Source organism: Pongo abelii, chromosome 4 (genome assembly GCF_028885655.2).
Source record: "Pongo abelii isolate AG06213 chromosome 4, NHGRI_mPonAbe1-v2.0_pri, whole genome shotgun sequence".
Classification (NCBI taxonomy): domain Eukaryota; kingdom Metazoa; phylum Chordata; class Mammalia; order Primates; family Hominidae; genus Pongo; species Pongo abelii.
In genome coordinates, this window is record NC_071989.2 from 139,361,955 (window position 1) to 139,384,951 (window position 22,997).

Genomic DNA, 22,997 nt, shown 5'->3' on the forward strand with positions numbered 1-22,997 from the left:
GGGGGAAGAGCCCCTTATAAAACCATCAGATCTCATGAGAACTCACTCACTATCATGAGAACAGCATGGAGGAAACTGCCCCCATGATCCAATCACTTTCCACTGGGTCCCTCTCACAACATGTAGGGATTATGGGAACTACAATTCAAGATGAGATTTGGGTGGGACACAGCCAAAGCATATCATTTGTCAACTAAAAATAAAAGGGGAAATTTAAACGGCGCCTAGAGCAGGCAGACAGGAGCCTTCTACCCATGGTGCCAATTAGACAGAGTGTTTCTCCTTGTAAAAAGAAAGAGGAATTGGTGAAGGTGTGGGTCAGAAATGTTAATTAAATGAGACTTTCTTTCTACAAATGTGAATAGTTCATGTATTGCTATCTTCTAAGTAAAAGACAAAAGACAGGAAGGCCTGACCTTTAACTTCCTTTGCAGTGTCATATTCCTAAGGAAAACCCATGAAAGTGATATCACCAAAAACAGTGGAGTAGGAACACCAGGGCTTTTTCCCTCCACAAAAGCAATTCGTGAGCTGGCAAAAACTGAAATAACTTTACAGAATTCTGGAATCAACCAAAAACTTTCAACAACCAGCTAAAGACTGGGTGAAAAAATAAGCTGCTGCTTTGTGGTAAGAGAGTGTCCTAGCATGTTAAATTGCCCACTTGCCATCCCTCACATCTCACGCTGGCAGTAGCCATTCATATAGCAGCCCACACTCCTGGCACAGACTGCTAGTACCAGGTGGAGCAACTCAGAAGTTGTTCTTAAAGAAATACGATTGCCTATTTTGTCCTGTGTAGTGGCCCCCTAAGGAACTGGTAAAGTGGCTCGCCTTTGTTTAGCCACCTCAGAGTGTTCTCAAGGAGGAGTGGCTTTCTGGGTAACATTTGCCAAAAGCATTGAAGGCAAAAGTACTGGCCACAGCAGACTGGAGCAAGGTACAACACTTGGGCCAAGCAATAGACAGACTATAAAGAGAAATCTGAAGTAAGTTCAGAAAAGAGATGTAATGGAAAAAACAAATTGGCCTTCTTGGGCATATTTTATTATCAGGATTTGTGGATTATCAGACTTTACTTAGTTGTAATCTAAAATGTGGTGGCCTCCCAATAAATCGTTGTTTAAATGATTGATTAGTGGATCCATAGATGAATGGAATAAAAATGGTCTACATCCACTGTTTCTTATTTATTAAAAATTAACTTTTTATCCTTTTCCATATTTTTGTGTTTAATTCATATTTCTATAATAAGACCATAAGACCCTCTTATACTTCTTTTAGAATATTAAAACAATCAATAATAGCATTATACATATATATCATTTTTAAACTGTTTTCTTATTAAAGTTATGATTTCATACTGAAAATATTAATGTCATTGAAATAGTTTAATTATATCAGATTTTTCAGACATTTAAACAATAAACTGAATTCACTTGGTATCAATCCAATGCAACTGTTTTTAAACAAACTATAAAACCACTTATGAAGACCTGTTCCTATTCTCCAGATTCCTTATATTCTATTAGACATTATTATCCAGATAGCTTGTTCTTTGCACCAAACTGGATATTGTCCTTTTTTTCATGTTTTTAATTGATACACAATAATTGTATATATTTAGGGGGTATATAGTTTTATTTAGTTTTGTTTTTTGAGATGAGGTCTTGCTCTGTTGCCCAGGCTAGAGTGCAGTGTTACAATCATAGCTCACTGTAGCCTCAAACTCCTGGACTCAAGCTATCCTCACGCTTCAGCCTCCTAAGTAACTGGAACAACAGGCACGTGCCACCATGCCTGGATAATTTATTTTTATTTTTATTTTTTCACAGAGTGGGTCTCACCATGTTGCCCAGGCTGGTCTCAAATTCCTGGCCTAAAGCAATCCTGTCGCCTCGGCCTCCCAAAGTAATGGGATTACGGATGTGAGCCAGTATGCACAGCAGTACATAGTGATGTTGTGACACATGTAATGTATAGTGATCAAATCAGGGTAATTAGCATATCCATCATCTCCAAAATTTATCATTTCTTTGTGTTGGCAACATTCAATATCCTCCTAGCTATTTGAAACTATATAATATATTATTGTTAACTATTGTCATCCTACATCTATACAACACTAGAACTTATTCCTCCTATCTAGCTATAGTTTATATCCTTTAACAGGAGTCTCTATTTCCTCCTTCTCCATGCCTTTCCCAGCCTCTAGTATTTTCTGTTTGACCTTTTACTTCTATGAGATCAAAATTTTTTTAGCTTCCATACTGAGTGAAGACATGCAGTATTTAACTTTGTTACTAGCCTATTTCACCTAACATAATGTCCTTTATTTCCAACCATGTTGCCATGAATGACAAAATTTCACTCTTTTTATGGTTGAATAGTGTTCCATTGTGTGTGTATGCATTCGTTCATCTGCTGTTGGACACCTAGGTTGATTTCATATCTTGGCTATTCTGCATAGTGCTATAATAAACATGGAGTGCAGATGTCTGTTTGATATACTGATTTCCTTTCCTTTGGGTAAATGCCCAGAACTAGGATTGCTGGATCATATGGTAGTTCTATTTTTAGTTTTTTGAGGAACCGCCATACTGTCCTGAAATCTTGGACCATGGCAGAGTGTCACACAGGATGAGTTCAAAGTTTTCATGTGGATTAAACTGGCATGTACTAGATTTTTGAAACACTCAAAGCAATCAGAATGCTGTGAATCTTCCCAAGATGTTGTAAAGGGTCAAAATAATGAGACTAGAAAGAAGATGCATCAAGGCAGGAATAAGGAAAGAAAAATTAAAACTACTCTAGTCCCTCATGCACACTCAGTTCAGACTGTTCAATAAACCAGTTTTATAAGTCTAAATATAAATTTATTTATTCTAGGAAAAATAGATTATTAGTATGATTATCCAATGAATTGCCATGTAGTACAACTCCTCTTTAGTATTTATCCCACTGGCAACCAGCTTGTGATAGAATATAATAAATAAGCAAATAAACTGCCCCTAACCTAGCTATGTTGGCATTATCTTCATTTTTACTTTTAGAAGTCAAATCTAGTGTAGTTCGAATCATGTTTCTCACACCTCACTTTTTCCTCCCCCTCTCTTGGGACTTCAAATTCATCTTCAAGCTTCCCATTTTTATCTTCAGAGACAACCTGAACCCTTCAATCTCTTACCTTTGCTCTCCCTAGTACATGTTAACCTGCTGCACCTTTAAATGTGTTGCCTACTGTTAAATAAATGTAAGAAACATCCTACCACTCAAATTGACCTCCTTATAAGCTCTTCAGAAATCTTTCGTCCAATGGAAACGTTGCTACTGTCCATAAAAATCTCCTCCAAGTTTGACAATCAAACACATTACAAAATGCAAAAACAAAAGGCAAAACTTGTGCAGCTAGTAATTTGATATTTTTCTAAATGTGTATATTACAAATTTTACATAAATACTTGCTTAATCAAATAATTTGCTTCCTGGGAAGTGACCTGGTCTTTTACCAGAGGGTTGTAAGTGGCAAAGGAGCCCATGATTGGGACAAGACACCAGGAAGTACCAAACCAGGGCCATGTGCCAGGAATACGAGAGCCAGCACTTACTCTAAGAGCACACAGACAGCCATAGATCTTGTCGTTGGGCAGAAATCTGAGAGGTGAGGGTACAGGTTTTTTTAAGAGATTTGAATCATCTGAAGGGTTTTCCAAACAAACTTACATGGTGTACCTATAAATTTTCTAAATTCTCTGTCTCCATTCCCAGAAATGGGAGAGAAGTTGATGGGAAGGCAGAGAGAGAAACTGAACTCTCACTGCTACTATCAATTCTGTGCAGGCCTGAAACAATAAACTTGTCTCCCTAACAGTTCAAAAATCTAGTTGAAAAATGAGCACTTGTAAAGGGAAAGCACCCTGAAATGTTAGGAAGAACTTGCAGTTTTAGAGCCAGAAAGATGTGAATTCCAGTTCTGTCTCCATCCTTCCTTTGATATATGTTCCTTGGCAAGTTGTTAATTTCTCAGAGACTATAATATCTCCCTGGCAGGACTGTGGTAAATAATAAACAAAATACTCTCTGTAAAACATTTAGGTCTATGCCTGGCACATAATAGGTACTGGACAAATGGGGATATCTTGAGTGTCTCTGCATGACCTTTTGAGAGTTCCCCCCTCTGGGCCTAAGTTTTGTTATCTATAAAATGGGTATATTAATATCCCATCACTATGTTGTTACAGGTAATAAACTAGACAATCTGAATGCAATAGCTAGTATGATAAAGAGTGTATAAAAGTATTAAGCAAACATCATTTATTTTCCTTGTTAAATCAATTTTTTCAAAATGTTTTTTGATTAATGTGAATTGAGTAGTGAAACTGGAGTTAATGACAGACCAAAAATTGTTTAGGAGACAGGCAATTCATCCTGACAACCGGGTAACCAGAAGAAAAGACCCAACATTGCAGATCTTTGACACTTGGGAGTCTAAAGCTTACTTTTCTTCCCACAAAAGTTCTAACTAATGGAGAAGTCCTACAAAGAATGGATGGCCAAACAGGAATCACAGTGTCTGCTGTATTAATGGCTGGGCCAGCACCTAATAACTTCCAACACACAGGGCCCAATTGTCAACTGTGAGGAAGAATAAATCTTAAGCCTTGGGACAAAATAATGGTCCTGACTCTTCCCAAATCTTGGTCCAAACTATGGGGAATGCAGTCTTTAGAGCACACCAAATCCACTTACTCAGCCAACTTCAAGGAAGACAGCATCCTGCCGCATGGGTGATCACCTGGAGAACATTGCAGCTAGAGAGCTGAACTAAGAGGCCAGAGATGGCCAGGCACGGTGGCTCATAACTGTAATCCCAGCACTTTGGGAGGCTGAGGTGGGCAGATCACAAGGTCAGGAGATCAAGACCATCCTGGCTAACACGGTGAAACCCCGTCTCTCCGAAAAATACAAAAAACTTAGCCAGGTGTGGTGGCGGGCGCCTGTAGTCCCAGCTACTCGGGATGCTGAGGCAGGAGAATAGCACGCACCCAGGAGGTGGAGCTTGCAGTGAGCCGAGATCACACCACTGCACTCCAGCCTGGGCAAGTGACAGAGGAGATTCCATCTAAAAAAAAAAAAAAAAAAAAAAGAGGCCAGAGATGTGAGCAGGCCCACGGCACCTCAGGTCAAAGAGAGGCAGGTACAGCGCCTCAGGTCAAAGAGAGGCAGGACAGAGCCAGTTTCCCCAGCAAAAGGCATATTGATCACACTCACTAGTAAAATTGCCTGATCAATTAGCTCCACCCCTTCTCCTCCCTGGGGAGAATTGAGCACTAAGGTAGAGAGGAGCAGAAGAGACTCAAACACTCTCCACTCCTAGGGAAAGAAAGCTTGAGGAGAAGATTCCTAGTTGCACAAGGAAGAGGATGAGTGTCCCCTCCTTCCCCTCCCCAGGTCAAAGCTAAAACAAAGGCCAGGCGCAGTGGCTCACACCTGTAATCCCAGCACTTTGGGAGGCCGAGGAGGGCAGATCACCTGAGGTCAGGAGTTCGAGACCAGCCTGGTCAACATGGTAAAACCCCATCTCTGCTAAAAACACAAAAATTAGCAGGGCATGGTGGCACATGCCTCTAATCTCAGCTACTTGGGAGGCTGAGGCAGGATAATCGCTTGAACCTGGGAGGCGGAGGTTGCAGTGAGCCGAGATCGGGCCAATGCACTCCAGCCTGGGCAACAAAGCAAAGCAGTAATTTGGGAATTAGGCAGATTGAAGAGGGGTAACAAATAGCACCAGAACTAGAGGTTGATTGGGAAGCCACCAAGATGTTTAAGGAAGCTACTGCATGTAGCCAGAGGCGAGGAGATTGCCAGGAGGCTTTGACAGAAGAGCAGGTCAGGGCAGGCTTTCTGCCAAGGCAGGAAGCAGGTCCTCAATATGAGAAACCCAGAGTCTCAGGTAGATAGAGCAAACAAAAGTGTGCCACCAAAGAGGCTTATGGATACAAAATGGGGAAATTAGCACTAAACAAAGGGTCAAGATATCTGGGCAGTCATTGCAGCCATTCTGACTGTACTGCTAACTAGCCATTGACCTCTAAACGTATCACTTTTCATCTCTGGACATGAGTTCCCTCAAATATAAAAATAAGTATCTTCCTTCTCCAACAATAAATGATCACAGAAAAGGAGATGTGCATTGTTTGGTGATGCATTCAATCTGTCCTGTGTCACCTGGATGCAGAAGACATGGGAACTATTGTCTTCTCAACAATGACAATAGAGCACATATTGAACAGAGGATATCTGTTCAAACACCACCCCGGAGTCCCAGAAATGCTGGGTGTGATCTGCAGCAGGATATGAAAAGTGAAATAAGAAACTTTAAACTATATAAGCAGGCTTGCCTTCTTTTTCATATTTTTCTAGGAAATCAGTGAAACAAGAGAACAGCTCCAAGGACAGGACTTGTATTTGAAAATAATGATAGATGACACATTCTGAACAATTACTTATATGATTTTTTTCTCTGCCTTATTTTTCTCTCTCCTAAGACCACACTTATAAAATATTACAGTAAAGAAAAGGTCTTCCACTACAAAAAGTTTTTCGGGAAAGAGAGGACATTGTCATTTTTTTCAGGCCCTAAAAATATTGTGTATTGTAGAAATCAAACTCTGGAAAGGAGAAGGAGATTCTAACTTATCTATAAAGCTGAAATCTCCTCTGAAGGAGATTATATACCGCAGGATAGGGCCATATCTTTTCCTTTCTCTGGTAGAGAAAGCAAGGCTTCATATTTGAATCTCTAAATTGTACCATTCTGAAAATCCACAAATAAAGAAATGCTTAGGAAAAAAGGGGGCTCCTGCTGACTAATGCTGAAATTGTAAGATTGTTCTCATTTTCATTTCCAGCAACCAAAAGAAGGAACACTTCTGGCCACATTCTCTCTCTACTTAAAGGATATGTGGCCAGTCTATGGGAACACCATGGTGGTAGCTATGTGATTCTGAGTACTATGACTAACATACTTCTGAAAGCACAGATTTTTGGGGGCTTTTAGAAGACCCTGACAACATTTTAATATTTTATGGAGATATTAAAAGGGATTTCTCTCTTTCTGTATCACTGTAAAAGGAAGAAACAATTTAAAGCAACTTGGCACTCTTAGGAGCATATAATTCTTGATGGCAGCTCTTGCCTCTGCAGTTGTTTATATTTCACAATGAGGATTATGTCATTACCCTACAGGTAGCCCCATCCAATACAATCTTATTACTAAAAGATTCTAGAATTTAATGGCTATCCCACAATAGACTGCTTTTCAGACATCTGTAGGATTTTCCAAATATCAAGGATATAATTTGCTGCATAAGTTGAATGAACTGCAAATTTTATTTAAAGGTTTTTCATATACAGATATTTCTTGCCTGATCAGAGACTGATGTAGAGCTTCTGAAGCTGCCCAAAATATATCCCATTTGATGTTTCCTAAAGTTCTTTTAAGAGAACCTGAGCTCTTCTTGTTCTCTATCATGGCGGATCAAGGTGAAAAGGAGAACCCCATGCAGAAACTTCACATCTGCAAGCTCTGCCTCAACATCTGTGTTGAGGAGAATGGAGACAGACTAACCTGAGCAGCCAAGGCGTTGGAGCAGCTCACAGGGCAGAGTCCTGTGTTTTCCAGAGCTAGATAAAATCAGATCCTCTGGCATGCAGAGAAATGAAAAGATTGCTGTCCACTGCACAGTTCAAGGGTCCAAGGCAGAAGAAATCCTGGAGAAGGATCTAAAGGTGCAGAAGTATGAGTTAAGAAAAAATAACTTCTCAGATACTAGAAACTTTGGTTTTGGGATCCAGGAACACATCGATTTGTGTATCATATATGACCCAAGCATTGGTATCTACGGCCTGGACTTCTCTGTGGTGCTGGGTAGGCCAGGTTTCAGCATCACAGACAAGAAGCACAGGACAGGCTGCACTGGGGCCAAACACAGACTCAGCAAAGAGGAAATCATGCGTTGCTTCCAGCATAAGTATGATGGGATCATCCTTCCTGACAAATGAACCCGTTTCTATCCAAAAGGCCAATAAAAAGTTTTTGGTGAAAAAAAAAAGAGAACCAGAAAGCTCAGCCTTCCTTAGACTTTATTTGCTGGGCACAGAAAATCATGCTCAGCCTTGCCAACCTTCTAAGGAATCAGAGAAAGCCTCATCCCACTGACTCATGACATTTAGAAATAATCTGCCAATGTAGACCTGGTTTCCGATTTGAGGCCTGAGTCCACTATCATGGTCTTGCATCTGCTGTATTGACTCAGACTATGTAACCAGAGTTCAGCCTCAACTTCCCTACTAGAACCTTCAGTTCCTTACCTGGGGGTGATGAGAGGATGGGCAAAGGGGAGTGCTCCCTAGGTTCTCATTCTCCATCTTTCCACTGGGTCCTGTTGCAAGGGGGTAAACCCTGGGAATCCCATTGTCTTCGCCCTCCAGACTCCTGATGTTGCTCCCTAACACTGACCTGTTGATCATCCTCCCTAACAGGGATTAATTCTCATGGACAACTCCAAACTCCCATTTGAGGCAAGAGGCAAAATTGCTATAGATTAGTGCCTTTTGGAGATTTAATTACTAGTTTTTCCAGATATTTTCCTGAAGATGATAAAGAGTCAAAATAGCTGAGCAAGGTGGCTCATGCCTGCACTATCAGCCTCCTTTGGGAGGCTGAGGTGGGAAGATCACTTGAGCCCAGGAATTCAAGGCTGCAGTGAGCCATGATCACACCACTGCTCTACAGCCTGGGCAGTACAGCAGGAAACTGTCTCAAAAACAAAAAACAAACAAACCAAAAAAAAAAAGAGTGGCAGAGTGGCTAAATAGATTGTTTTGCTTTAATTCTCCTTCTTGACAAAGTTCTTCTTTGATGAATGAATGACTGAAGTTAAAAGTTCACAGGGAAGCAAAAGGAAAAACGAATGAAGTAATCTGGGTAATCAACTGCTGAATAATTTAGAAAAGATATTACATGCTGACAAAATGGGAAGTCTGAGCATATCACTTGTTTGCCCTTTGATGCAATTAAACTTGTGGTATCATGCCAAATCAAGTGTTGTAAGATTTGAGAATGATACATTTAATTCCATGTGCTTAAAACCTTTTTTTTTTTTTTTTTTTTTTTTTTTGAGATGGAGTCTTGCTCTGTCCACCCAGGCTGGAATGCAGTGGCACAATCTCAGCTCACTGGAACATCTGCCTCCTGGGTTCAAGCAATTCTCCTGCCTCAGTCTCCTGAATAGCTGAGATTACAGGCACGCACCACCAAGGCCGGCTAATTTTTGTATTTTTTCCTAGAGACGTGGTTTCACTATGTTGGCCAAGGTGGTCTCAAACTCCTGACCTTGTGATCTGCCCACCTCGGCCTCCCAAAGTGCTGGGATTACAGGCATGAGCCACCACGCCCAGCCAAAATTTTTAAAAATATAAACGGAAGAATAAAGTTACCCATTCAATTAGATTTATCAAAGATATTATGCCTTCGAACTGAATAACAAAAAAAAATTGCACAAGTTATTTTATCATAATCTGAAATTAAAATGGACACCTATGCCAGAATACTAAATAGTACGTTTCTGTTTCAGTGTCATTATTTTTTTTGAAAATTATTTTTGCAGAGTAAAAGGATAAGGCAAAGTGTAGTTATTTCAACTGTTATGGAGCCCTCCTCTCAGAGCAATGGCTATATGGGAAGTTATTATTCTATTCTCCCTATTTTGTGTGTGTTTAAAAATTTACACAATAAAGGAAAAAGTTTTTAAATTTCTTGTGAGACACAGATGAGTCAGACCTCTTCACTTTAATTCTCAACAGATGCAGCCTTCCATCTCTCTCTAAAAGCATTCAGTTTCCTGGAACATTTAACATCACCTTCAAAGAATGCTAAGAGCTCTGAACTGCTCTCTCTGTGTCTTATCCCCTCATTCTCTCTAACACCCTGCTTCTTCTACTGACAGCCTGGGATGGCAAACAGACTCCACAATCATTGTGTCTGTGGTCTCAGTTCAACTTTTTACCAGTCTATAAGGTGAAATGGCTGCTTGCCACATCCAGCTGTAAGAAAAGGCAGGCCCTTCTCCATCATTGTTTAGCCACTAGAGAAAAAAATGCAGAGATGGTGCTTGCAGGCTTAAAGGGGTTTCAGGGAAGTCTCTTTTATCAGCTGAGCTACACACTGATCCCACAAAAAGAGCCAGGTTTTACATCAACCTCTTCTTTTGATCTTCTGTGACCTAGAGACTCATATAACAATAGTGTGCTCTGGCCCCAGACTCTCCAGATTGAATGAACCCTTTCTTTTCTCTTAGTTCCCACTTTGTCTTACTTTTCTTTTTTAACAGCTTTATTGCGATGTAATTTATATATCATACAATGTACCCATTTAAAATGACTAATCCAATGGTTCCTAATATGTTCACAGAGTTGTGCAACCATCACCACAATCAAGTCACCGATTCCCTTCTACTTTGTAAGTATCTCCCTTTACATTATAAGAGATTCTCCCTTTGCATAATAAATCCCAGAGTGCAGGATGCCCCCTCCCTGTGTCTATGCCTCCCCTATAGCATCTAGCACCAGATGTCAATATCAGTCATTCTAGATGCTTGTAGTATTATCACTCCCCACTTTCGCCCTTGTTCTAGCTCTCTATCCTATGTTCGAATTTATAGAAAAAAGACAAATGCAGGCAGAAGAAAAATAATGTAAATACCATTGTCAAACTAATCAAAAAACTCTCTTCTTCTAGCCATGTCCCAATTATTAAGGTTTTGTTCTAAAAAATAAAAAACACTAAACAATTTTGGCTAATATTGTCAAATATGTGTTTCTGCAATGAGGCTGATACGACAGACATCACACACCAAATATCTTATGCAGCTATATACCAAGTAAGAGCCCTACCAGAACTTGTTTCTGACTCTTGGATCCCTCAGTCCAGTCAAGGACATAAAAGAGATTGGAGACACTGGTAGGTTGAGGATATGGTGACAAGATCTCTTTGGAGAGGGCTCTCCTCTCCTCATTTCTAATACTTTAGAGGATGGGTTGAGGTATGCTGCCTTCTATCCCCAAACCTAGTTGGGGAGTCTCAGGGAACCCCTGCAACAGCTTGGAAATGTGCTCCCTGCTATTGGAGACATGAAAGACTGGTGCCTGACTTAGCCTGATGAAGCTCAAGTGGTCTGGGGACTAGGAAGTCTGGAAGCTCATTAACTGCTTGGATGGAGAAGCCAAGAGATCACTACGGCATCAGGACTGAGCCAAATGATGCTTTGTGTTTCACCTCAGGTGTGTGTCAGGAGGGACAGAGTGTCAGGGAGAGGTTATCCTCCTTCTCAGTCAACAGGACTATTTACAGGAAGGAAGAGCAGAAAGAGGCTGAGGTGTGTGGTGGATGCCCAGGAAGCAATCCATCTGAGTCCAGGGAGCTGCGTAAGAGAGGGCCCAGTAAGAAACCTCTGAAGAGCTCAAGAAGAACCCAAGAGAGAAGCATCGGCTTCATCATCTTCAGATCCACCCTGGAGCATCAGCTTTAACCATCCATATGTCCAGAGAAGCTGAAGCTTCCTAGCCAAGCAGTGCCCTCCCCTACACCTCTGCTCTCTCCTACCCTTAACACTGGCAGTTCCAAAACAGCAGTTTGCAAGATAGGAAGGAGGTGAGATGAGAGAGAGCCAGGAACTCACCCTGTCCCTCCAGCAGGCAGCAGCCTGGAGCAGGTAAAACCTGGGAAACAGGAGAAGAGGGGACCAAGGTCAGATCTTTGTTATCCCATGGTCAGGACATTCTAATTACTGAATTGTGAGTGTGTTCATGTCCTAAAGTGACTATAGGATTGTCACATGAGACTGAGCAGAGAGACTGTGGGACTGGATGAGTCTCAAGATGGACAACCGGGATGTTGCAGGAAAGACTAACCAGTGGTTTGGGGTTTCTCCCCCTAAATCTGGAAAAATGAACATGAACATCCTTCACCAGGAACAGCTAGCTCATCGCTCAGAAGAAAGGGGAAATTGGATCCAAAATGGAACAGAAAGCCAAGCAGAATGAGGTGGCCAGCCCACAGTCCCCACATCCCGGCGAAATCACAAATGCACACAACTCTTCCTGCGTTTCAAACAAGTTTGCCAACGACGGTAGCTTCTTGCAGCAGTTTCTGAAGTTGCAGACGGCACAGACCAGCACAGATGCCCCCCACCCCCAATGCCAGGGCGCCCAGTGCCCCTCCCAGCACGCCTACCTCCTGCGCCGGGAAGAGATCCCTCCTCATCAGCAGGCGGACAGGCCTAGGGCTGGCCAACCCGCCAGGCCGGTGAAGAGCTACTCGCATGCCAAGCAGCTGCCTGTGGCTCACCGCCCGAGTGTCTTCCAGTCCCACGACGAGGGTGAGGAGGAGGACTAGAAGCAGTGGCTGGAGATCAAAGTTTCACCCCCAGAGGGAGTCGAGACTCGGAAAGTGATAGAGAAATTGGCCCCTTTGTGGCAGAAGCAGGCCCCGAGTTAGAAAAAGTGACTATGGAGGACTACAAGGATAACCTGGCGTTTCCATTTTTGCACGGTAAGAATAGCAGGCAATTCCTCTACTACAGAAAGGAGGTGGCTGAGATAAGAAAGGAAGGGCAGAAGTCGCAGGCAGCCTCTCAGAAAGTTTCACCCCCAGAGGACGAAGAGGTCAAGAACCTTGCAGAAAAGCTGGCCGGGTTCATAGCGGGCGGGGATCCCGAGGTGGAAACCATCGCCCTCCAGAACAACCGCGAAAACCAGGCCTTCAGCTTTCTGTACTAGCCAGCCCAACAGCCAAGCGTCCAACTGCTACTGACAGAAACTGGAGGAGTTCCGGAAAGCCAATGCCGGCTCCACAGGCACCCTCATGGCACCAGACCCCGGCCTGAAGCGCAGGTCCCCTCCTGAGGCCCTGTCAGGGCCCTCGCCCCCGACAACCACCTGCCCCGCCTCGTCCTCGCCTGTGCCCACCCCCGTCATCCCCGCTTCAGGCGCCCCCGGAGAGCCAGCCTCCGCAGCCACCGTCAAGAGGAAGCCGAAGAGCCGGTGGAGGCCTGAAGAGAACAAAATAGAGCTCTTACCTGCTGAGCTGGTGCAGAGGGACGTGGATGCCTCTCCCTCACCTCTGTCAGTTCAGGACCTCAAGGGGCTCGGCTATGAGAACGGGAAGTCCGTGGGTCTAGCGGGCCTCACGGAGCTATCGTGCTCCCAGAATCAGCAGCTGAAGGACCAGCAGGAGATGCATCAGATGTACGACATGATCATGCAGCACAAGCGGGCCATGCAGGATATGCAGCTGCTGTGGGAGAAGGCGGTGCAGCAGCACCAGCACGGCTACCACAGCGACGAGGAGGTGAACAGCGAGCTGCGCACCTGGGAGCACCAGCTGCAGCGCATGGAGATGAACAAGACGAGGGAATGGGCCGAGCAGCTGACGAAGATGAGCCGAGACAAGCACTTCATCGGAGACTTCCTGCCTCCAGACAGGCTGGAGAAGTTTATGGAGACCTTCAAGGCCTTGAAGGAGGGTCGCGAGCCTGACTACTCGGTGTACAAGAAATTCAAGCTGACCGAGGAGAACATCGGCTACTAGATGCTGATGAGGGTGAGGGCCTCGGCGAGCCAGGGCATCAAGAACCCGGTCAACAAGGGCACCACCGCAGTGGCTGGCGCCGGTTTCGGTATTGACCGGCCAGCCGCTCTCTCCAAGGAAGACGACGAGAACTAGGCCTTCCTCAAGAGGATGATGCCGGCTTACCGCTTCCGGCCCAACCCCCCGGAACAACTCCAGACGGTCTTACTACTGAGTGTTCTGGAAACACGTACTTTCTGAATGACCAGCCGTCCCTGGACTGTGGCATGTTCCGACCTGTATTTCTGTCCACCCCTCCCGTTGTCACGAGTGCCGTGCTGTGTAATAAAGTCCCAGTGCTCATCCAAAAAAAAAAAAAAAGAATGAGTAGAGAAATCATGGGACTTCTAGAGTTTTCCCCCAGGGAGAGGAAGTTATCATCACCAAATGAAGTTTAAACACACAGTGGTAAGATTATTTTTATTTAAGCTGTGTTGTTGTCACAATCCAAGCACCACACTTGTTCAGCATACCAGTTGTATAGATATTGTAAGAATGATGACATGTTTTCAGTCTTCTTAATGATAAATATCACTGTGTCGGACATTATTATGTGCAAGGCAGTATGATAAACACATATTGTACCAATCAACATCCCAGAAAAAAAAAAAAAAAAAACAAGGAGACATGGTTAAATTGGGGTTTTCTTAGGAAAGTTTAATAAAGGGATTATTTGCAAAGATGTGGCAGGTTGTAGAGATGATGCTGTGCCCTGGAGCTAGTAATGGCAGGGCTGTTACCTGTCCTTAAGCCTGAAGGGAAGAGGGTAGGGAGTAGCTTTCCAGAACACAGAAGGAGAGAGTCTCCTAGAAAGCTTCTGGGGAGGAATAGTGACAGCCTAAGGCAATGCTGCAGGGCAAGCATTCAGGATAAATCCCCAACCTCGCTCTCAGCCCTCCCTCTGATCTGTCTGGGCACCCTACTGGCTAAACCAAAAAAAAAGCAAAGGACAAGGGAGCCTCTAGTGGTCCATGCAGGTCAGCTTCCTTGGAAGGGAGACCAAGGAGTAGCAGGTGGACAGTGGATCTGAAGGAAAAAATGACAATGTCTAGTATAAATACATATCTCATTTAATTTGCACAAGAACACTCATTATTCACATTCTGCAGATGAAGAAATCGAGGTCTAGAGACTAAGTAACTAGTTCAAGGTCAGATGGTTAAGTTAAGGAGTCAAAATTAGCATCTAGCTCTCTCCAGAGCCTATGTTCAAAATCATTGGTGTACTATCAATGTCTTATCCTCTAAACATAGAGTCTTTATAAATATCACTATTTTAACTGTCAGTTAAATCATGCTTGCACTGATGTGGTGACCAAGGAAATATTGGCCACAGAACAGAATAGCTAGCAAGTGTTTGGAACAACATAGTTGTTTAGCTGGGCTTTTTTTTTTTTTAATTTTTAACCAAAGTGCTCAAATCTGGGAAAAATCTCAGAGATGAACTGGAAAGGGAGAGTGATCATTAGAACCTAATTTAGGAATAAATCCTTGGAATTTTTCAATCTTTCTTTGGTAAATGTTTCTTATAACATGTGCTCCCCTATCTGACAAAGCCTATAGATGTAGATGGAGCATTATTTTTCTTTAGAAAGAAAGCACTTTAAACTTCCAGGTGCTGGAATTAGATAGGCTGGATATCACATCAAACCAGATGGCAGCAAAGGTGGCATGATCAGCACAAATGTAAAACATGCAGTTTAATTCTTACAAAAAAAGTCCTTTCTTCCAGGTGATTCAAAACCAGCCATGACATGAAACTTTTTTTTTTTGAGAAGACAGAGGTCCTTTAATCAGGGAATCGATATCCATAATTTTCATTCAAAATGGTATTATGTAAAGCAGATTTTAATTCAAAAACTCTCCTGTACACTTATTTATATATACATGTTTTTATACTAAGTAAAATTTTTCCTCATATTTTTATAATGCTACACACACACACACACACAAACTACATGTGCTGTACATTTAAATTTTTACATACATAAATTTATTATAACAAAAAGTAAAAGTGATGAATATTGTTTAAAACAACTAATATACTATTTTTAATTTGGGGGGTTACATAGGGTCTCAAATATTTAATTGTGATTTTAAAAGCTCTAGTAAAGACTTCTAAAGCTAAAACACAATTTGAATTTAAAAAAGAATGATTCTTATACAATTATAAATATTTGCTGTAAATATTTTCCTCACAATGCTGTTTTGACCCCATTTTTCAAGTATTAGATTATATTCCTTTGATCAAGTGAAGAAAACTGAATCATTATAAATGACTAGCTGAAAGTAAATCCTGTTCTTGTGTTTCTTTAGCAGATTAAAGATTTGTCCTAGGGAAGATGGCTGGCTTCAGTTCCAAACATAAAAGTCAGGTGTGTGCACACCAACGCATATGTACTTATACTGTAGCTCCACAGCCCTGAAATGTTATTGCCAGATGTTTTTCTATGCATTTTTAGTGATACATTGATTTCCTTAAAAGAATAATTTGGTATCATCCAGGTGTGCCAATAAGATTAAGACACTGCTGTTCTAGAAGGAGGCCAGGAGTATTTCTTTAGTGTAGCTCTTACATGGAAGCAAACATTAGGCATGCAAAAGAACAATCTCTGCCTCCTCCCCACCTTATCACACCTAGGTGTCCTAGTTCTGGAAGTCAGAAGTCGGAAATGGATCTATGAGGCTGAAACCCAAATGTCAGCAGAGCTGTGTTTCTTTTTATCTTAGGGAAGTAAATCTATTTCAATGTTTTTTCCAGTTTTCCTGCATTCCTCGGCTCAAGGCCTCTTCCTTGAGTCCCTCTGCCTTCTTTCTCTGTTGTTACATCACCTTCTCTGTCTGTGATACTTCCACTTCCCTCTTACAAAGACCCTTGTGATTACATTGGGTTTGGCTCATCCAGATAATCCAAAATAACCTCCTTATCTCAAGAGTTTCAACTTAATCACACCTGCAAAATCTTCTCTTGCCATCTAAGGAAATATATTCGCAGGCTTGAGGGATTAAGATGTGGACATCTTTGGTGAGCCATTATTGTGTCTACCACAGGGGGTAAATTTAAAAAGTATTTGGGAGGATTCGTTAATTTATGAAGATGGTGTGGGATGAGTGAGGGAGACAGTAAATTCTCCCAGGTATATAATTTACTTAATTTTAAGAATAGTGGTGGTCATCCACTAAGGTGAAACATATTAGAAAAAAAATTATTCAGGTGTGAAGATTATAATGTTGGGGCATGTAAACTGTATGTGACAACTACAAAACATTTAAGATTACATATGTGGCTTGTGTTTTGTGGCTCATATTAGAGTTCTGCTGGTCAGAGCTACTATAAAAAGTCCTATTTCAAATACACTTGGCCTGTGAAAATTCAAAGCCTCTTCACGATCTCTTTGAATTCCCAAATATTACATAATCATGGGACTTTCTCCAAATATCTGCTCTATACACAACATAAAATTTGTGCTCTATATTAGCCCAAATCTCTCTATTTTGCTCTATATTAGCACAACATAAAATTCAGAACCTTTATCCATTATTTAAAGAAAAAGATATGTATGTGTAGAAACATTATTGATGATATCTGAGTCATAGAATCACACCATAAGATCTGCCTTCTCTTTTGCTACCCATTTTTCTCCCTTAATTCTTTGTTCATTCTTTCTTTTCTTCTTTCTTTTCAGAAACAAAACAATTTCTCTCTTTTTCTCCTGCTTAGTAGTTCAGTTAGCATCTTATTTTGTTGGAGCATGCTTTTGAGATTTGTCTGTCTTCCTGCAATCAGGCAGTTTTCTCCTAAGATAAGGTTGAGTGAATAAAATTTTCTTCATCTTTTATACTTGTAATCAAAGATGAAAGTCACTGGAGTGATTTTTTAGTGTACTCACAGCTCTGATTTTAGTGAGAGGCATAGAGTCACATCTATTTACTCCTCTCTGCTATTACAAAATGTGGTAACCCCTAGTGGGACTTTGGGGAGCACAGTGTAAAAACCATTGTTCTGTTCTCCTGGCTCCAGAGACACCCTACTATCCCAATTTTTCATTTCTGACAAGTCCTCCTCAGTGAACATTGAAGGCTTCTCAACTTCCAAATATCTCTGAAATGCTGGCTTCCTGTTGCTCTCCTCAATCTTTCTTGTGTTTTCATCCAACAGTGTTTCAACTCTGCTCCCTAAAGGCTACATTCATTCAACAGTGTTTCAACTCTGCTCCCTAAAGTCTACGTTCATTCAAATGTAAACCTCCAACACAATTCCCATAAAGGCTTAAGGTTCAAATAGCAGCACACTTGCTAGGTATCTCCTGTTGGCTTGAGCTTCCACAGGCATCTCAACTTCTTAACAAAGACAATTTCAGAAGAGCATCTCAGTTTTGAACCTGGCATGCCAATCCTGGGGTCTGACTTAAGAGCTGAAATTGCCTTATCTGGTTTAGATTCAGTGTTACTGAATTGATTATGGAGTCTGGGAAATCCCGTGAAGTCCCACTGCAAGCTGGAGACCCAGGAAAGCCAGCGGTGTAGTTCAAAGGCCTGAGAACGAGAGCTAATACTGTACATTCCAGTCTGAGTCTGGAGGAGCACTGAAGCAGAAGATTTATGTCTCAACTCCAGCAGTCAGGCAGAGATTGGATACTAAACTTATACTGAATTATAATGTAGCATATTTATATCTATTTTTTTAATTCCTCCAGGCATCAATTAACTTGTGTCCTGGAGAAAAATTACAGTGAAAACCACAGGATACTCTTCAGTAACACATAAAAAAAAATTAATGGGTTTAAAACGGTACAAATAACCTAGATTTCAAGATCTAGAGAAAATAAGTAATTTGCATACATATGGTTCCTTGCAAGCAAAAATTGAGACAATTAAGAAAAATAACTGAATATGAAAAAATTAAATTCTATACAGCTACAATCTAATTTCCAACAGTATATCAAAGGAACAATTAAGACATGCTTCTTATTTTTAGAAATGTTTTAAAGGGTAAGCTCATCTGGGATTCATAGGAAAATTTTCTTAATTTTTAATGAAACAAATACAAATATCTAAACACTGAAGAACATTGTGCCAAAGGCTTGAGTTTGCAGTATTAGTAAAAATTTGTGCATACCCTTCTAAGCAACAAGAAAAGACATTGCACATTATTACAGAGTGCCTGTCTTCCAATCTGCTTAAAAGGCTTCTCAGACCTTACAAAGTGTTGGTTTTTAAGTGCATAAAACTTGGAGGGGGGCTTGAAATCACAGACAGATAAGAATAAGTTTCCTAAAGATGGATTTAACCATGTCTCCTATTTCATAAATTTGACCAGTCAGAGATTCACCTGGCCAGTGGCCAACTGTTCCAGCCATCCACAATGAGGCTCCAGGCATGCAAGGGAAGAAGCCATCTTGAATGTCCAGCCCAGTTGAACTTCAGATGACTCCAGCGCCACTACCTGCCTGCAACTGCATGAAAGAAGGTGAAAATTGCTGAGATAAGCACAATCAAGGTACAGAACTGTGAAACAGTAATTAACTGTTTTGATTCACCACACTTTTTGCTAGTTTGTTATATAGCAGTAGATAACTGAAACACTGTATATAGCCTATCTTTGGAAGAGTATATACAACTTTCAATCCCATCTAATTATTCTTTACCAACAACCATGAAAGATATAGTTCGAGGGAACATATTTGGAAAGATTTAAATAAGGCATGACATTTCTCCATTCAACATTTAAAGAATTTGAAAGATAGCCTACTGACAAGTTATCAGTTGGCCCAACAGGACACCCAAATGAATTAGATGGGCAAAAAGTCAACATGTACATTCCTCTTAATATTTATGATAATAAGGTAATTGAAGATGCTTCCTTCAACGAAATCATAAGGAACCATCAGATCTCCAACTGAGAAATATTGATAGGTAATTGGAGTTTGGCTCCATCAAACCTAGTACAAAAAGCAAACAAGATCTGCTGAACAAATTCACCTCTCCAAAATAGAAGCTGTTTTTTATATGAAAAGAGATCCAGTTAATTATCTCATCTTCTAGCCAAGGAGTTTACAGGGAAACCACTGGGCTGATGATCTGATTTTGGTCTTGTTGTATTTGCTGGTGAAAAGAGTTCGTTAAGTGGATGGGAATTTTGAGTTACCTCAACAACTATCATTGCTCAGCAAAAAAAAATGAATTAGAATATTACCTAACATCAATTCTAAAGAAGCCACTCTGTAAAACCATAGGATCTTACTTCTGTTACTGTTTCTTTTGTGGCTTAGTTCTGGTGTTTGGGGAGTAGGAAGGGTAACTCTTAAAGATCCGCCCAAGAATGGTGTTAGATAAGTATTTAAGGAGCTGTGAACTTTGAGTGCCACACAGAAAACTGAAGAAGTACCCAATTATTTTTAAAATTGGAGGGTTGTTAGTGGGATTAGTACTATTAGCGCTCAACATCACTAATTTCTGTTGCCTCCTCAAGGACTCAGTTTTAGAAAGGCATGCAAAAATAACTAATTTGGATTCCTTGACCATGGTAGGGGTTCTCTATGCATGAAACCCTTAATTTGTAGAATTACAGGGATGTTTGGGGTCTGTTATATTTAGTAGGCTATTATTTGCCTTGTAGGCTAGCATGGATTTTTTAGTAATAAACTAACATTTTCAAATAATGTGAGATTTAACTAAGGAAAGTGAGTGTATTCCAACTAACTTGACTGTTACACTGGTTTCATCACACTGAAGTATTTCACTACATACTGACCTGTCAGAAGTGACAGTATGCAGAGAATTTACAAAATTTTTACCATTAAATTTAAGACATTTCTGTTTTACTTTCAACCAAGAGCCCTAAGGACTAAAGCATCATCTGATATTAATTTTCTATTGGTTTCAGAATCTGCCACAGAAATAATAGGTTAAAACACTGGGAAAACATCATAGGCCAGCCCAGTTAGGCTCACTATCAAGGCTCTACTTCATTTATTTGAGATAAACATGACAATGTATTTTTCCTCTGTCTTTTCTATGCAAAAGGAAATAAATTTTCTTTACAAAATTGGGAATGTGTTGTGCCAAAATAAAAGATGTAAGTATATATGGAAATTTAGTATGTAACACCAAGATGGCATTTCAAGCTAATGGAGGAAATGGACAGTATTTTCTTTTTCTTTTTTCTTTTTAATGTTTTTAATTGACAAAAATTTATGTATTTATGATATACATAATGTTTTGATATATTTATACATTGTAGAATGGTTAAATCAAGCTAATTAAATTAGGTTTGTTCTTTAAATGGTTGTGTCAAACAGCTAGCTGTTAAGAAAAAAAAGCAAAGCTAGACCTACGACTCAATAAATTCTAGACAAATTAAATATTTAAATATTAAATTATGAAATTTAAAAAGACTCAAGGAAAATATGGAAGACTTTTTTTAATTTAATTTTTCATAGGGGAGGAAGATGGCTGAACAGAAGCTCCCACCAATTGTCCTCCCCACAGGAACACCAAATTGAACAACTATCCACACACAAAAAAAGCATCTTCATGAGAAGCAAAATCAGGTGAGCAATCACAGTATCTGGTTCTAACTTCACATTACTGAAAGAGGCATTGACGAGGGTAGGAAAGACAGTCTTGAATCACCAGTGCCACCCCTCTCGCATCCCTCAGGAGTTGCCTCCTTGTATAAGAGAGAATCTGTGTGCTTGGGGGAGACAGAGTGCAGTGATTGTGTGACTTTGCATTGGAACTCAGCACTGCCCTATCACTGTGGAAAGCAACACCGTGCAGAACTCAGTTGGCGCTTACAGAGGGGACATTTAGACCAGCCCATGCCAGAGGGGAATTACCCATCCCAGAGGTTGAAACCTGTGTTCCATTCCTGGGCAAGTGCTAATGTTATGCTGGGCTTGCAGCAGTTAAACTTAGGGGCACGTGACCTAGTGGGCCACCAGCCAGAGTAGCCAAGGAAGTGCTTGCACCACCTCTCCCCCAACCCTAGCCAGCACACCTCACAGCTCCAGGAAGAGATCCTTCCTTGCACTTGAGAACAGGAGAGGGAAGAGTAAAGAGGACTTTGTCCTGCAACTTGGGTACCTGTGCAGCCTCAGTAGGATAGGGCACCAGGCAGAGTCCCAAGGCCCCCATTCTAGGCCTAGCTCCCAGACATTTCTAGACACATCCTGGGCCAGAAGGGAACCCACTGCCTTCAAGGGAAGGATCTAGTCTTTGCAGGTTTCATTACCTGCTGACTAAAGAGCCCTTAGTCAAAGCAAATGCAACAAAACCAAAAATAAATAAATGGAACCTAATTAAACTAAAAAGTTTCTGCACAGCAAAAGAAATAATCAGCAGAGTAAACAGACAACCCACAGAGTGGGAGAAAATATTCACAAACTATGCATCTGACAAAGGACTAATATCCAGAATCTACACATAACTCAAACAAATGAGCAAGAAATAAACAAATAATCTCATCAAAAAGTGGGCAAAGGACATAAATAGACAATTCCCAAAAGAAAATACACCAACAGCCAAAAAACATACGGGAAAAATGCTCAACATCACTAATTATAAGGGAAATGCAAATTAAAACCACAATGCAATATCACCGTATTCCTGCAAGAATGGTCATAATTTAAAAATCAAAAAATAATAGATGTTGGTGTGGATGTGGTAAAAAGGAAACACTTTACACTACTAGTGGGAATGTAAATTAGTACAACCACTATGGAAACTATGGCGATAAAGAACTAAAAATAGAGCTACTACCAATCATCCAGCAATCCCACTGCTGAGTACCCAGAGGAAAAGTGATTACATGAAAAAGACACTGCACATATATGTTTATAGCAGCACAATTCACACTTATAAAAATATGCAACCAACCTAAATGCCCATCAACCAACGAGTGGATAAAGAAAATGTGGTACATATATACCTTGGGATACTACTCAGCCATAAAACTGAATGAAATAATAGCCTTTGCAGCAACTTGGATGGAGCTGGAGGCCATTTTCTAACTGAAGTAACTCAGGAATGGAAAACCAAATATCGTATGTTCTAACTTATAAGTGGAAGCTAAGCTATGAGAATGCAAAGGCATAAGAATGATATAATGGACTTTAGGGACTCAGGGAGAAGGATTGGGATTGGTGAGGCATAAAAAAACAACATATTGGCTACAGTGTACACTGTTTGGTGTACACCAAAATCTCAGAAATCACCACTAAAGAACTTATCCATATAACTAAAAACCACCTATATGCCCAAAACTTGAAAGTTCTAAAGAAGAGCCCTTGGTCACTGAATAATCA

At 40.9% G+C, this 22,997-nt stretch overlaps 2 pseudogenes; both read left to right on the forward strand.

Moving 5' to 3' along the window:
• Positions 1–7,532: 7,532 nt before the first annotated feature.
• On the forward strand, positions 7,533–8,064 carry LOC100444823 (large ribosomal subunit protein uL5-like; annotated as a pseudogene).
• A 3,862-nt stretch (positions 8,065–11,926) lies between these two features.
• Positions 11,927–13,865, forward strand: LOC100438244 (SURP and G-patch domain-containing protein 1-like; annotated as a pseudogene).
• Positions 13,866–22,997: the final 9,132 nt, after the last annotated feature.